Consider the following 12,274-nt stretch of genomic DNA (forward strand, 5'->3'; position numbering starts at 1 on the left):
GTATGTGCCTTTCTAACAAGTTCCCTGGTAAAACTGAAGCTACTGGTTCCTGGACCACACTTTGAAAAATGCTACTTTAAATGATTTTTACAATATGTTTTTTTGGAAGTTAATAATCAGAAATATATTTTTTCATTTTTACCCAGTGTGTGAGATGCCCATATACACAAAACAGACATTAAAACATATGAAATAATTCTTACTTTTATTATAACGAATCCTGATTTTTTTCCCATTCCATTCCATCCTTTTCTACTCCTCTTCATTTAAAAAGAAACATTGGTCATGAACCACAAATTTGATTTATGAACGTTGATAGATCAAGATCCACCTTCTGAAAAATACTGTGCAGGATTCCCATGTTCATCATTTAATTTGATAATAATAACTGTTAACATGCATTGATACTTACCAGGTTGCCAGATACCCTTCCAGTCTCTTTATAAGCGTTGCTCACTTCATAAATTAAAAACCCATAATAACGTTATGAAGGCGGTATTATCAAATGCCCATATTCACAGAGAGGAAATCTGTGGTTCGAGATTAATGCAAATTGCCCAAGGTCACAAGGTTTGTGCACTTCAGAGCCATGTTGGAACAGAGGCCTAATTCCAGAGCATAATGACAAAGATTGCTCCTTCAGAGTGAGATATTTTAGTTTTGAATCCCAGATCTACTACTTAGTTGTGTGATTTTGGTAAGTTACTAAGCCTCTCCAAGTTTCAGCTTTCCCATCTATAAAAGAGTGAGATAATAATAGGGCCTACTCACATGAGAGCTGTGAGGATTAAAGGGGATGATGACCCATGACAAGGGCTTGGCACAACTAAGCACATAATAAGGCTTCAATAATTGTTATCTATTATTAGACAGAGACCAAATTCTCAGTTGCCACACCATACATGGCTCCCTTCCATTGGCTTCTAGTTCCCAGTGCTGTCTCTGGATTTGCCTTTTCTCTTAATTCCTTGCCTTCTGAGGATATCAGGTTATCCTATGACCTTGCTACTGTCCTTCTCCCATCCATCCTTTCTGGCAGCTCCATCCGTGGTGCAGAAGTTCTCAGAACTCCTCACCCAGACAATTCCTTGTGGCTTCCACCTGTCTTTAGGGACCAGAAACCAAGGCTCCACCATGGAACCTGTCACCCTGAACCTAATCCCGAAGACACAGAAAAGTTATTCCACGATGAAACTGTAAGTTGTTACCAAAAGATGTAGTCTTTAATCAGCAAATCACAATTATGTGAAGGCTGAGGCCTTTTGTATACCCCATAGATGCCTTTATATAAAATCATCAACACTGTATTGACTATTTCATAATAACCGTTAAACCATAATGGGATTTGAATACCAAATGAAACTCTGAAGGTGGTACTCATGTAGCTAAATTCTAGGTTTATGAAATGAAGTGCAATAAGATAACATCAGGATCTCTCGACTTCTCTGGCTCATCTTTTCTTGCTAGAAGTTCCTTCATATGAGACATTTTTAAACCAGTGTGGGAAAGAATGAAACAATCAAAGATGACCCCTCATGAAGGTTGGAGAAGTCCGTTTTGTATCTTTACAAAGAGGAGTGAGATGACTTTCAACAATTTCTATAGTGAATGTCCTTCCTTGAGAAAGATTGGCATGGAAATCACTTCCCTTATTGCTCATTTCACTTTTGTGTGACCAGTGAGTACTACCACCACCTCAACTTTTCTCCCCTTCTCAGTTGCTCCCTCCAGCAAAATCACCCTCTCCTGCTACATTTCAGCTTTCCTAAGTTGGGTCTCCAGTCCTCAGACCATGGACTACTTGTACCTTCCCCTTCCTCTACCTCCACCTCTTGCTCACGGAGTTCCTGGGGTATATGCCCCATATATGGGAATTAAGTCATGGGGATAGATCACTGAAACCCCATGGGTAATACCTTTTCTATTTACTTCTCACCAGAAAATTGTCTGGTCAGGCTGATCACTACAGATTGATTCAGTTACCAGTCTGAGGCTGCTGGAGTCTCTTTTCTCACAGGAGAACCTTTATAGTGGTAACTCACCCCAGGGGCCCCAACTCATCAGCACAAGAATACTGTCACCTGAAAGAGCCATAAGAAAGTTCCAAAGCCAGTTTGTGGAGACCATGTTGGGACCAAGAGGAAGATAATACAGTAAAAATAGCAGGCAGACATGGTTTTGGTTCATGACTCTCTATCGCTTCTATGTTACCTTAGGTGAACTTCTTTATCTCTCCAAGCCCAAACATTCTCATGTAATGGGAATAGTAATATCTGAATTAGAGAGAACAGATTTTACTGCTGGAATTACTAATCACTTCTAACTACTTCTAGAATTACAAATCATATAGGTAAAAGCATCTCATGGAGTGTTTGGTATTTAGTAGGTACTTAATTCATTAGAGTGACTATCATTATGAGAGCCTGTGAGACTCAAAGAAAGAAAGAAAAAATTTCAGGACAAAATGAAAGCTATTTCCCCTCCTCAGGAAATTTGAAAAATTACTTCATTTTCTTTTTTTTTTTTTTTTTTTAAGATTTTATGTATTTATTTGACAGAGAGAAAGCACAAGCAGGGGGAGCGGCAGGCAGAGGGAGAGGGAGAAGCAGAGCAAGGAGCCCAATGCAGGGCTCGATCCCAGGACCCTGGAAAATCATGACCTGAGCCGAAGGCAGACGCTTAACCGACTGAGCCACCCAGGCGCCCCCATTACTTTGTTTTCTGAAAACTCAATGTGATGGTCAGGAAACAACCCCAATAATAGGGATAAACCTCAATTTATTGATAGATTTCATTTGTAACAAAAAGAAAGTTTTCTGTTTCTCAGAAATATCCCTAAGGGAACTTTTGTATACATTTGTAATACATGTATTTAAAAAAACCACACATGTCTGGTCTTAAATATCTATTTTCAAAATTATTCAGACATGACTCTTCTAAGTTTTTCAAGAAATGTAATATTTGGGGTGAGTCTATTTTATCATCAGGGCGTACAAAAACAGTACCTAGAATATTTCTAGAAATCACACATACAAAAAAAAAGGTCTGGAAAAATTATTGGCTCTAAAAGACTAAACTGAAGTTACAAAATAGAGACTTATAAATATTAAACTACATGTCTAAAAAGAGTAAGAAATATACAGAATGAAGGTAATTCAATCTATTTCCATAATGGATTTGAGTTAACTTAAAGGGTATGGAATGATCGGTACATAAAAAGATGCAAACTGTGTCATAAGAAGACCTTGACCAGGGTACAACTAAGGATCACATTTAGTTCTGAGCTTCTTGGGTGACAAGCCAAACTGAGAAACATGGTGATTTCTTAGTCTCCTTTCTTCTAACAGAAGAAACAACACTAGTTAATCAGAAGAGGCACACTTTTTAAAGCAGTAAAAGCAAAAATGAATTTACGGAGATCTTTATGTAAGGAATATTGAAATACGTAACAAAAAGTGCAGAGATATTTTCCATGCAGCCTATCTCTTTTATGTTGACTCAGTAAAATCTAGGGCACTACAATAAAGCACGGTGTGATGAAGACAATCTAATGAAAAGGTGTTGTAAAGTGAGTGGAATAGGTAAGCTTCTGGTCATATAATTTGATAAAAATAGGGAGCATGGAAGAGTTAGAAAACTAAGTAGACTCTTTTTTTTTTTTTTTAAGATTTTATTTGTTTATTTGAGAGAGAGAGAGCACATGAGAGGGGGGAGGGTCAGAGGCAGAAGCAGGCTCCCTGCCGAGCAGGGAGCCCGATGCGGGACTGGATCCAGGGACTCCAGGATCATGACCTGAGCCGAAGGCAGTCGCTTAACCAACTGAGCCACCCAGGCGCCCAAGAAAACTAAGTAGACTCTTACTCTTAAATATCAATGCTTGCTCTTCCACTCTTCTCAGAGATACTACATAAGGAACAATTTGAGCTTAGTGTCCCTGGCTGGTGACTAAAACACAAGCATGATGCATTCTTGATTGAAAAATTATGTAGAGGCATGCAGGTGCCAGAGGAAACACTGCTCGGAAAATGAAAGAAAGCCCATTTGTATTTTGGTTCAAATGGAGAGCAACCCCCTTCTACATGTCAGGCAGCAGAAATAACTGTAGAGTAAGACAAATTTTTTCAGGAAGAAACTTTGGATTTGGCCTAAGTGCTCAAATGAGATGAAAAGAAAACCCATATAATAAAAAATCAGTAACATGAAAAAAGATGCCCTTCTGAATTTCCTCCTCTCCATCCACCTCCACATTCTCCTTTAATTAAATCCAACTTCCTTCAAGCACTAGCACTCAAGATAATTATTAAATAGCCAAAATTAGTATTTCTATTTTGTTTGATTAATTAAAATTATTGCCCATCCACAGGCAGCAGAATCTCTAAATTTAACTCCATTATTACTCCTCACAGCCAAACTAGCACCTCCCACTGGGATTTGATAGATTACAGATTTTATAGTATCATATAAAAAACAATTGTGAAAAATGTGTATCTATTAGAACTGTTTCTATTATCTTTAAACTCGAGTATGCCTTGTGTTTTTTCAAAAGAAAAAGATGATCCCAAAGTAGTTTTTTGTTTTGCTTTGCTTTTGCTTTATCATTTCAAAAGCACAAATTTCATCTATTATAGGAATTAAATAGACATGCGTGGGCTGGTCTAGAAAGTGAATTACATTTTGTAGTATTGTTACTTTTGGAAAATGAACTCTGAGTCCAAATAGATATTTTTCAAATGGGACCTTTGGGGAAAAAAACTATCTGGATAAATTGGAGTCCACCAGTACTTTATTCATTCATAACTTGGCTTGCCCATTTATTAAGGAAACATTAACACATATCTACTATATGTTTCAGACACTGGGCTAGGCACTAGGATGCAGGTGGGTCCTCCACCACCAATATAACTGTTAAGGAACTCACTATAGTTGATTGGTCGTAATATTTTAATAATAAAAATTATTCAAAATAATTATTCGAGGTATGTTCAAAACACCATGAAAGCAGACAAGATGAAATGATTTATCTTTCCTGCATAGAACTGGGTAAATTCACCCAGAGAAAGTTCCAGTTGAAATGGACCACCAAGAAAGGACTTTCAGGCAAAGGAAATTCCTGGAGAATGGAAATCCATGAGCAAAAAATCGGAAGTGTGAACAATGAGGAGCCCTTGTGCAGCAAAAAGAAGCTAAAAAGGAAGGGCTTTAAAAGCTTTCAGTCACTATACTAAAGAGCTTAGAGTTACTGTTGTAGGATAATTGGGATCCCGGGATCCATCAAAGGTTTTAGAACAAGGGATTGACACAATTAGATCTGTCCTGTATAAAGATTAGTTGTAGCAATGCCATGGTTGGGAGTAGATGCTGCTTAAAAGCACACATGTACACAATAACCTCTGAAAACTGAACATTCCTTGTATCTCATCAGAACAATCCCCCCACTTCCAAATGTACCTCTACTTAGCCACTGAAACCATCATAATCTTATAAAGTTTGAGTAGCGAAGTCCAGACGGGTCACCATTTCAAGACTCAGTCTGAGGCTTGAACTCTTCACATGAAGAGCATTAACTTCATGGCAAAGTGGACCATTTACAATTTTATTTTTAAATACCCTTCTCCATCTGGGAGAAATATTAGTCCTTTAGCCATGGATTTAAGAGTAAACAAGCATCTCTGGATTTTAAATCGTGGGGGCTTTTTTTCTCAGGAAAATGTGACCACTGTGGAATGGATGCCTCAGGTTCTTCTTCTTATCGTTAACCTCCTCCAACCAGGTGTGACTAACTGAGGGGCTGTGCCTTCCACTGGCCTCCAAGCTGAGGCTCTATTCACCCCCTCCATCTTTTTTTCCCAAAGCTCTCACCTTTACCAAAAATTGACACATGGTGGAAAGAAGGGATCAGCATTACATAAGCTCAACTCACCAGGAAAGAACCTTTTATTACCAGCCAGAAATACCAAAGGAAAATAACTACAGGTAACTGAGATGATCCTACAGCACTGCTAACAATAAAAACAGAAACAAAATGCATGGTCTGGATTTTGCAGCAGTTCTGCTTGCTCTTTGCCGTACGAAACCAACCCAGACACTAATCGAGCCAGAAAGAAAACACACTGGAATGGGCCAGAAGGTCACAACAATACTACTAAGGCACTGTTGGTAAACACCAACTCAGCTTTGGCCAAGACAGCAAAGCAATCAGACTCGAACCACTTATTACCACCTGTTGCACATTCCTTACCCTTCCTGCCCTTTCCCTTACCCCCCACCCTCCATCCTAGAGAGTCCAAGATCACACAGTAAATAAAGCCCTGACCGGTGAAAATTCTCAGAGCTTTGGCTATTACTATACCAAGAAAAACCCCGAAAGGACCTCACTGGAAATTTAAGCCCAGAACACTTTTCTCTTTTACACTCAAACCTATACTCTTGTCTGGAAGGGTACAGTCCTATTTCTTCTTCAGTGATTTTTTTTTTCTCGAGAACATAGTTTTTCTTCACTTACTATCAGGCTGCATTTTCAAAATGATTCAAATTCACCAGTACACACAGCACAAAAGAACATTACTCAGAAACCATCCACCTTTCAATCCCAAATCCCTGAGATTAAGTAATAAAACAAAATAATACAGTTGAAAGCCAAGGACAGACTGAGTTTCAACAGACTTTCAGATGCAGAAAAAAATTTACAGATTCTCCTTCTCTTTATCACACTAGTTGTGTATTCCTCACACATACCCCAAACTAAATTCCAGATCTGAAAAACTCATAGTTTATCCCTTATTCCCACTTAAAGATCTTCCCCTAAGAACATACCTCCTCTGAGTGGGAAGAGAATGTTATTTATTTTAAAGTTTTGCCAGTATTTCAGTCCTCCAAGATGTCTAACGTGAATTCTCTGACAACTCAGTAATGGATCTAAAGAATGGACTCCTTGACTTCTTACCTAAAGATCAGGCACTCAAGAAAGATAAAAAGGGGAATTGTATTACTGGGCTCCCTTAGAAGTTGAAATGTCCCCAGAGAAGAGGAAGTATTAAGAGATTTAAAAGGGAGAGCGAGATCTTAACAAGTCTGATGTGGCTTTATACTTCTTTTCTGGCTTTTCCTAATATATTAATTCTCTGTGTTTTATGATGCCCAGCTTAATACCAACATCCATTCTTGCCCTTAAGGGTTGGTTCTGAGTTCTAATTAGAATCAGGGGACAGATTGTATTTAATCTGTCTGTCCATCTTCTTCTCAGTAATTGAGTAAAGTTCTTAACTGTACTGTAAATACTCCAGGTTTCAATTAACTTGTCTTCCTTAGTAGACACAGCAACACACATTGTTTTACTTATGCATAAGCAAACCTCTTACAACTTTTATATTTCAAATATCCAGCATGACTTATGTATTTCCTCTTTTTAGAAAGAGATGAAATGATGATGTCTTGCTAAGGTTTAAAAAAAAAAGTAACAAAAACTATGATGGAAACACAATAGTCTGGAGATTATCTTTTAATTCAAATGAATTAAATAGACCTAGACTACATAGAGGGAGTCTGGGCTCCCTATTACTAGTTGGTATTGAAAACCTAATATCTCTAAGAATATTTCTCGAAGAGTATTATCTCCCCTTCTTTTGGGGGATTTATAAAAGAAATACAGCCCACGCTATTTTTTAAAATGACAACATATTACCTATTTATACTCAAGAGAGGATGGAAAACGTCTTCAAAAAGTTACTTTTTAAAAAATCTAAACAAAATCTTTGGGGTGGCTTAAAATTCACCAAAGATTCCCTATTATTTTACGTTGGCAATAAAAGAGTTCATTATTAAAACCTACCTCTGTGTGCCTGTTATCTAGGAAACTCTCGCAAGACGCTAGTGGAGACAAACAGGGAAGGAGGGGCGGGGCGGGGCGGGGGGCGGTTGGATGGAGAAGGAAGGATGGATAGTAAGGGAGTTGAACTGCACGATTTTTATAAATTCCATCTATGTTTGAGGCCAGAAACACATACTACCAGCTTACATCTTTTCTTCCTTTTAAAAATAAAAATTGTTTTCCAACACACACACACACACACACACACACACACACACACACCCCACTGCACCAGCACGGGATTCCGGCGATCCCTCCTCGCCCCCAGCAGCTCCCCTCCCTGTCGCAGGCAGCTGTGGCTGCAGCCCCCGCGCGCGCCCCGGGCCGCATCTCAGCCTCCCGCGGTGGCCCCGGCGCACACCCCGGCGCAGCGTCACCTACCTACCCTGCTCGGAGCACACGACAGACGCGGGACGGCGGCTGCTCCACAGGGAAAGGCTCCCAGGACAAGCCGAAGGAAAAGAAAAGGGGGGGAGGGACGGCTACTCTACTTCCCACAACAAGGGGAAGTGTTGCGCCCCATGCACTTGGTGGCTCCGCAGCTGTGGTTTCGGGAGGAAATGCTCAGCGGCCGAAGGAGCTGCGGCTGGGGTGGAAAGTTGTGGGTGTCTCCCCCCCCCACCGCCCGCGCCTCGATCCTCGCCTGTCCCCGCCGCAGTCGTGACAGCTCCCCCGGCCCTGGAGACCCTCCGGAGCCCCGCCGCTTTCCCCCGGAGCTGGGCTGAGTTGCCACATGCACTTGAGAAATCCTAGCAGTTGCGCAAAGAGTCCCAGAAGTTAGAAAGAGTGATTGTGTGTGAATGTGTAAATATACAGTACAAGAGGCTGGAACAACTGAGCGGGGCCAACCCTCAGACGCAGCCCAGGGTTTCAGATTTCATTTGGCAACTGGCAGCTTCAGAAGATTCGAGCCGCACTATGGGGGAGGCCGGAAGGAGCCGTGTCCTGGCCCTACGTCTCACCCCTAGGTTATCTCGGAGCCTGAGTGACATAGCCAGGCGCCCGGCTACCCCACGACCAGGCAGAGCCTGCCCTGCCTCTGTCCCTCCGCAACTGACATTACTCAGTTCATTACTTGTGTACCATAGATACGTACCAGTCACAAATCTGGGGCTCTGGGTTCGGAGAAGGATGGAAAATACATGTCTCCCGCCCTCCAGGAGCTCTGCATTTCTTTGGCCAAACCCCACCGCAGATTTTATTTGCTTCCCTAGGCTCTCTCTGTAAAATCTTATTTCTCCAATCAGAATTACCTGTGTCATTAAACCTGCATTCCTAGAAATGCTTATTTAGATGGATGCCCTCAGTTAGATCCTTAGAGAAACGCAAAGCATACTCACTTCCTTATCACGGTTTAAGAGCTCTCAGAATTGCACAGTATGAAAGAAGGGACAGAGAAGACAGTAAAATTTTTGCTGATGCAACCCCCTCTCTTCCCACCACCACCAAAAATGCCTATTTCAAATCTAGATCTTACAATATGGGTTACCTGGAAGGTAACTTCAAAAAGCTTTATAAAAGATCTCTGCTTTCGATTGCTTAAAAATCATCACTAGGTTTCTTTAAGACACAAAATAAGAGTGTTCTCATTAGGAATCTCCAGTACTATGGAAGAAGAGCACACATGCACATTTAGAAACAACAAAAATAAAAGCTTATGTAGACACTTATTTTTCTTTTCTCTTTTATCCTCTTTCTTGGAGTCTTTCTTCTTGGTGATCTGCCCTGTCCCAACCTGATGCCCATTAAAAAACTGATTTTCTGGCTGGAGAATTCTCAGCCCTTTAATGAATCAAATTAACTTCTGCAAGGAGGAAAAAAAAAAAAAAAAAAAAAAAAAAAAACCTCTCTTTTGGCATTTCCTTTTTAAAAATGTGTGTGGAATCCCTAACCAGAAGCAATGTAGCTTATTTTCTAATTGGTAGGACTAAATGACCTTTATCAACCCATATGGCTTTATGGGTTCCAGCTACACCTTGGCAGGGAAATGCCAGTGGGCAGTTTTAGATGAAAGCCAGAAAACAATGAAATTAACCAAAATGAAATCTGCACACATTTGATGGACTCAAAAGCCTCAGGAAGGTGTCAGTAAGTATGATTCAAGATCGTGACATTTAAAAAAGACAAGGAAACTATCACATCAGTAACCTATTTCAGGACCTAACAATTATTACCCCAAGCAATTTAGACTCAAGACAATAAAAAATTAAACTCAGGGTGGTTACAGGGTAGTCCCTAATCCAAAAGGTTAAGACATGCCTCTGGACACAGCCTTGTACCCAAACTTGGCCCTTCACATCTCCTGACTGTCTCCACACTTTCCATTTGACATCACTTCGCTGACATGTGTAATGTGTGTGACTATCTTAAGCTAGACAGTACACCTGAAGGATAGGAAGATTCTCACTTGAGGATTAAGCATGGGGGAAGTATATCTACCAAAGCCCCTGGCTTTCCCTCTCACTTCTCTGCAGAAAGACCAGGGTCACTGTATTCCTCTTCTAGAAGCCCCTAGAGATTGAGCAAAGATCTTTGTTACAATAGAGTATAACCCGAATTAGAAAAATGCTTGGTTGTTCAGTGGATGCAGTGTGTTATTCCTCTCTTCTGGATTAATTGGGACTGGAAGACATCCCTCAGACAGATTGTAGCAACGTTAAAGGAGAAATAAACTCTTAAACAGAGATGTGAAAGAGTCTAACCAAAGGATCGTGCTGATGTGACTGATCCAGACTCCAGGGAAAATGGTGTCTGTCATTCACTTCCCAGAGCATCTAGTGAGAACTTACCCAGCGCATCACTTAAAGCTGAATTTTAGCAGTCAGCTCGATACTGAGTTAAAAGCATGCTTGAGAGAAACTCTACAAAACCCACAAATGCTTCAAGAGTAAGGGCTAACTTTCCTAAAGATTCCTAAGTTATAGATATCCTCAGAAGAACGGTCAATGAAAGTCAGTATAAAAGGCAGGCAGGGTTTGAGGGACCTCAGATTTATAAGGGAGAAGTTTAATACCTCTAGGACCAGGAGGATTTCAGGGACCTAGAAATGCAATAGAAAGGGAAGAAAGAGGAGCAGAAGGAGAGAAAGAAGATAACAGCCTCACTACATTTGGACAAATCTGAGGATCATTATTGCCAGAGTCAAGGACAGAAGAGCATCTCTAGACAAAGCCTCCCGGATGCTGTTTCTGTCAGGCCACTAATTGAAATTTAGTTAGAGGAACCTCAACAAGAATTTGTACAATCACTTTGCCTAATGTTTCCTAAGTCAAAGGGAACTATTAACCACATGGGGGGGGGGAGTGAAATAGGTGAAGTGAATTAAGAGGTATAAATTTCCAGTTATAAAATAAAAAGGAAAAGAAAACACATATAGATTAAAATGTGTTTTAAAACACTTTCCTGCTTTAAAAATTTCAGTTTTCCTGAAAAATTTCAGATTCCTTGCCAGATTCTTTGAAGACCTTAGCATAGAGTAATATATTGTCATGTTACCCACTTGCCTGTTAATATCAGATACTGGGACTCTTTAATTATGTTTTCTTTTGGGAAAACATACATTCCTAAGAGGGCAAAAAACATAGTAACAAAACTGAATAGTCAACAACTGCCAAAATCCTAACATTTCCTTCAGGCTCTCACCAACAATGCAGAATTTGTGTGGGTACTCGAACATGCCAAGATCTGATTTCAGTATTAAGATAGAAGGCTGTGCTTTAAAACATGTCTATTTCAAAATGTCTGGTTTTGTTTTTTCTTTTTATTTCCTAGTAGGAGTTCCTTTTTGAAAAAGTCCAATTTTGTCTTAACTAAATAAGGCTGGAAGAGATTTGAAGGAGTTTCATGCCCACCATCCCCAAAACGATGGATCACCTGATTCAGGGAAAGGGGATGAATTACTACATTAAAATGGTGGGGCCAAAATAATCCAGCTAAATCCGGGTGAGAAAGATAATAAAGGAGAGAAAGTACAAAAGAGAGAAGGGCTACTATGGTGTCGGAGTCCTTGCTGACTCTGTAATTCCATCACATCACACTCCTGCTATCAGTCAAGGGCCTTTTTTTTTTTTTTTTTTAAGACTTATTTATCTTAGAGAGAAAGAGAGAGAGGGAATGACTGGGGTGAGGGGCAGAAGGATTCTTTAAGCAGACTCCCTGCTAAGCACAGAACCAACGTGGGGCTTGATCCCATGACCCATGAGATCATGACCTGAACTGAAACCAAGAGTTGGACACTTAACTGACTGAGCCACCCAGGAGCCCCAGTCAAGGGCTTTAAAAGTGAAGCACGTTTAGATCCTGCATGGAGCATAGTATCAACCATCACTATACTTTTATTTAATTGGTATATTTTGGTGGTAGTCTGTGTCACACTCCATCATCCCCTAGACTCCTGGATTAGATCAT

General features: G+C 40.3%; 1 protein-coding gene across 2 annotated transcripts in view; it reads right to left on the reverse strand.

Annotated features, from left to right (window-relative positions):
* The window catches only part of ARHGAP24 (Rho GTPase activating protein 24), a 508,514-nt gene extending 499,562 nt beyond the window's left edge, over positions 1 to 8,952 (reverse strand). Inside the window, exon 1 of one of the 2 annotated variants that reach the window (XM_035004596.1) lies at positions 8,249 to 8,952. The gene's annotated coding sequence lies outside the window, so the exon portion shown is untranslated. The remainder of the gene's footprint in view (positions 1 to 8,248) is intronic. The other variant, XM_035004595.1, reaches the window with a different exon arrangement.
* Between the last annotated feature and the right edge of the window lie 3,322 nt (positions 8,953 to 12,274).

Source organism: Mirounga leonina, unplaced genomic scaffold (genome assembly GCF_011800145.1).
Source record: "Mirounga leonina isolate KUSES-001 unplaced genomic scaffold, KU_Mleo_1.0 Mir_129, whole genome shotgun sequence".
NCBI lineage: Eukaryota > Metazoa > Chordata > Mammalia > Carnivora > Phocidae > Mirounga > Mirounga leonina.